This window comes from Anastrepha ludens, chromosome 2 (assembly GCF_028408465.1).
Source record: "Anastrepha ludens isolate Willacy chromosome 2, idAnaLude1.1, whole genome shotgun sequence".
In the NCBI taxonomy this organism is placed as follows: Eukaryota; Metazoa; Arthropoda; class Insecta; order Diptera; family Tephritidae; genus Anastrepha; species Anastrepha ludens.
In genome coordinates this window covers 28,048,759-28,053,864 of record NC_071498.1, presented here as the reverse complement: position 1 = coordinate 28,053,864, position 5,106 = coordinate 28,048,759, and positions in this window count along the sequence as shown.

The following is a 5,106-nucleotide window of genomic DNA, read 5'->3' as shown; positions in this document are numbered from 1 at the left end:
TTGGAAATATTTTATTTGTAGTTGCATTGGATGTAAACAAACTGCTTTGATCGTCGATCACTAACGAATCCAAATGGCACGCTTTAAATGGGACCCTACTTAAACACTTTTTTTGCGTTTTTATATAAGTTTTAGCATAGATTTTGCCGTTTTGCTTATTAAAAACTTCTTTAACATTGACAATTTTCTCATCTGTGAAAATAATATTTTCATGGCCGTTGACCGCGTGTCACCGAAAAAGCTGCTTGCATCTGTCGAGTTTAATTTTTTTCAAGCGCGTTGTCAAAAGGTGACCAGTTGAGTGACGGAAGGCTTTCACGTGGAGATCATTTCTAATTAGTCTTGACATGGATCTGGTTGATACATTCATTTCCCTGTACATGATTTTCTGCTTTGTAAGGGGATTTCTGCGAATTCTTTCTCTAACGGCTTTTATGGCTGCACTGGTTCGAACCACCCGAGGACGGCTGCCATCACTGATGATGGCTCATTGACCTTCAAGTTTTTTAAATTAAATTTTTAAGTTCAACCACCTAAGTCTCTGTTTTCTTCAACATGTTTTCATTTTAAGCTCATCAGTTCCCACGGTATTTTCCTCTTCTCTAACTTACTTGTTTTCAATTGGCAAAATGAAATTCCTGAGAAATGAATAATGAGATTATTGTGACGCTAATAAAAATGCTTAATACGATAATTGAATATTTATTGGTGCGCTTGTGAGTGGTATCAAAAGCCGGCGCGAAAGGTTGGAATTACTGCAAAAAATTAGCCACTTAAGCCGAAGCCATTTAATACTGGTGGTGCATATATACACGTACATATGTAATTCCGCGGCTATATCCTCACAAATTTGAGAGCTTTTGCGGGCGCCTCACTCGCTTTTTATTACCGCGTATTTTCTCTTTCAACGTTTGAAGTTTTTTTTTTTAATTTAAATGGACTTCAAGTTAATTATGATTTCTTATTTAAAATCCATAATAATTTCATTGGTTTTCGGACCGTCTCTTTGCAAATATGTTAAAAAGTTGGCGCCACTCTTGTTTATCGTTTGAAGAAAAGCATTCAGTAGAAGAATCATAAATACATTCCATTGAAATATTTTCAGTCGCCTGTGAATGAGAATTTGGGTGGATGTAATCACCGTCAATCTATCAAATGAAATATGAAAAAGTCGAGCCAAGGAGCATCTAGGAAAGGTAACTCCTAAAACACTTAGGCTAAAAAGCCCGTTGTACTTAAAGCTGTGGAAAGTAAAAGCGTAGATAGTGAAGGAGGGAAGGAGAGAGGTAACAGAAAGAAAGAGATAGGATAGAATAGAGTCAAAGGGGTAGTTAGCCCTGAGGAGATTTTCCAGATTCTTTGGCGCATCTGAAAATATACTCCAGCTTGAGTGAACGAATATCATAAATTCTCAAGGCATCAGAACCCAAAATTGGCAACCTTGCTCTAGCAATGGCGCAAGGGCAGGACGCTCACAGAGAATAAGCTCCAAGCTATCCGCCTCCTCTAAGCAAGACAGGCAAATCGGGTCCTCAATGATTCCAATGGTGGTCATGTGCTCACCCCGTGGGTTGTGTTGTGTTATAATCGCGATCATCAACCGAGCGCCTTTTCTTCCAAGTTTTAGAAGAAAGCTTGACATTTTTCTGTTCGGGCTTATCACAGAACACTTTGCAGTTTTGCAGCATTCTGGACCGTACCACTCGCTTTTTATGTAAATTGCATACATAACCCGCTGGTCCAATTCATAATGCCTGTAGAACTGATTCCGATTATTGGCTTTGGTCCTTGTGGTCGCTGTATCTCCACAGTTGGCCAATTCATCGGCAATTTCATTCACTTGAACACCGCAGTGTTCTGGAACCCATATAAGAACAAGCTTATTCTGGGTTGCAACAGAATTAAGCTTCTTTGTGGCTGAATACCCTCAAAGTAAATGATCGCCTGTTTTGCGCAAAATCTAGTCATATCGGAACTGGTCCAATAAAGAAATTAAAAATAGTTAAATCCGATTGGTACAAATTCGAATTTGCTTCCCAGAAATTTGCGGAGAATCAAGGAAATCCAGCCGCCGAAGACGTATCATTCATCACTAAGCCAATGCGAGCTCTTACGTAGCGACGCACACAACAGAGTTTTTGCATTCTTTTTATACCCGAACATCAAATATAAAATGTGAGGTAAACATTTTTTGACGCCTGAAGCAGCTAATGAATACTTTGATTAGTTAAAATTAATATCGTTGAAGAAAATTTCGAACAGATCGCTTGGGGACATTAATTATAAACCTTTCTGACTCTCTTAATATCGTCGTAAGTAAAAGATAAACACCATATGGACCTGCGGATTAAGAGTCTTAAGATTTAAAAGCCTTAGACGAGAAAAATACAACGGTATGAGATCTGGGAAGTTTAAAGAGCGAAATGCAAAAAACTTGCTGACTATTTCACCGAGCCTGCATTTACTTCAATTTAAACTTGAAATGGGTTTTCATTACTTAAATGGGTTATATAGTTTTACCAGACATCTTGAGGACCTGAACTTCGCCGATGATATCTGCCTCCACTCTCACAAAACAAGCGAAGGCGGACAGACTAGTCGCGTTGGCACGTACTGTCGGACGGAGGCTAGCATCGCCAAAACCAAGGCTATGAGAGTTAACCACATTAACGCAAAACAGATATTGGTTGAGGGATGCCTAGTAGAATTCGGTGAAAGCTTCTGCTACCTCGGTTGCATCATCACGGCAGACGGTGGAGCAGACGCAGGTTAAACAAAGGAAGGGCAGCATTCGGGCGAATGCATACAGTACAGGGGGAGTCCGCACATCTTCTTCTTCTTTTTCAATGGCGCGATAACCGCTTACGCGATTTTGGCCGAGTTTAACAAAGCGCGCAGTCGTTTCTTTCTCGTGCTAACCGGCGCCAATTGGACACACCAAGTGAAGCCAAGTCCTCTCCACCTGATCTTTCCCACGCAGAGGAGGCCTTCCTCTTCCTTTATGTACTACCACTAGCTGGTACCGCAACAAATACTTTCAGAGCCAGAGCGTTTGTATCTATTCAGACGGCATGACACAGCCAACGTAGCCGCTGGATCTTTATTCGCTGCGCTATGTCTATGTCGTCGTACATCTTCAGGCGCACTAAACTACGAATATTCGGCTCATGCGTGAAGACCGTATTGTTGTACCGAAGCGAAACATGGCTGGTCGCTAACACCGTCAGAGGATTCTAATATTTCATCAACAAATGCCTCCGCATCATCTGCAGAATATTCTGCCCAAACAGCATTAGTAACGACGCGCTATGGCGTTTAACGAACGAGGAATCCATCCTTAGGCAAATCAAACGCAGAAAGTGGCGATGGATAAGTCACATTAAGAAAACCACCAGATAGCATCAGGAGAATGGCACTGGACTGGAATCTGCAAGGGAGCAGAGGTCCCGGACGACTAAAAACACTTGGGGAAGGTCGATGCTGCGCGAACTAGCATGCCGACATCTTATGTGACGGTGCAAAAACAACAGCGCAGAACCGTGCACGATGGAAGAGTCTTGTCGAGGCCCTATGCTCCCGAGAGAAGTGAACAAGGAAAACAAAAATGAATTATAGAACATAGGATTACTTATATTGAAAATATTTTATTAATTTTAAGCACTTAAGTGAGTATTTTGAACAGTTTTTCTTCAACCTTTAATAGAACACAAACTAAAACAAAAATTTATTTCACTAATTTCGTCCGGCAGCTGTTCTTGGCTTACGAATACAGAGGACGGTAATCTAGGTGTCTTGTTAGTTTTGAGAAAAAGAAATCCATTAGATTTGACTACAATTTTTGTGCATATGGCTTCAAACTTGTTTATGGTGGGCCTTTAGCTCATGGGCGATGCTACGACTCCCAATTTGCCGGTCAACTTCGATTATTCCTGTGATTTTATCGACATTTTTGACATTATGGACATTTTGTTTAACATCAAAAATGTATAAACGTAATCGACGAAACCAAAATTGCTCGTAATTAGCTGTTAAAGTATCGGTACCATAAACACCATTCACAATTTTAGAGGCCTGGCTTGCATTTGCGCCTTTTCGCTTTTATCAAAGCAAAATTGTAAAATGTACAGAGTTTCCGCTTTGTTGACTTCCATTGTTAATGCCCTGTAACTTACAACAGAATGAAACAAACAAAAAACAGCAGAATAATTTTTTAGTGTGAAATGTCACCTTGAAAACGAGCATAAACTTTAAATTATTTGATCGATACTTTTACAAACAAAAAAATTCAATATAATCCTGTATATATTTCTGGCACGAAAATTCCTTACTCCAATACGGCGAAGTACTTAGGGATGACGCTTGTTACCAAACTATGCTGGAAAGAGCACGTTAAAATAAAACGCTTAGAATTAAACCTCAAAATGCAAAAATTAATCTGGCTTACTGGAAGGAGGTCTCCTCTCTCCATACAAAATAAATTATTAATTTATAAACAAGTATTTAAACCTGTGTGGACTTATGGTATACAGCTATGGGGCTTTGCCAAACAAACTCATATCGAAAAAATACAACGATTTCAAAACAAGTTCTTAAAGAACGCAGTAAACGCGCCATGGTATGTGAGGAACACTGATTTACATCGTGACCTAAAGATGTCATTAGTATCAGAAGTTGTCAAACAGTACGCTGTAGCTCATTCCGAAAGGCTCGAAAAACATACTAACCCGGAGGCTCGGCGACTTGCCAATTTAGATGACCAGTGCCGGAGACTTAAACGAAAAAAACCAAATGATCTTGTTCCAGAAATTTTGATGACTGCCAAATATATGTAAATTTCTGTCAGCTGTGTTCCAGTTATATACGTATTTCCTGTAAATACTGTTGAATTTAATAATTTAATCAAATAATATTACTTGATAGTTGTGAACTAGGTGTAATAGAATGAAATGTATTTAAATATTTATAACGTTTCAATAAAAAAAAAAAAAAAAAAAAAAAAAAAATTTATCGATACTTTACGTGATATCGATCACTACAACAATGGATTTCTTTTCCCCCAAAATAATATATGCAAACATGTATTAATTTATAAATTTATTTACTATA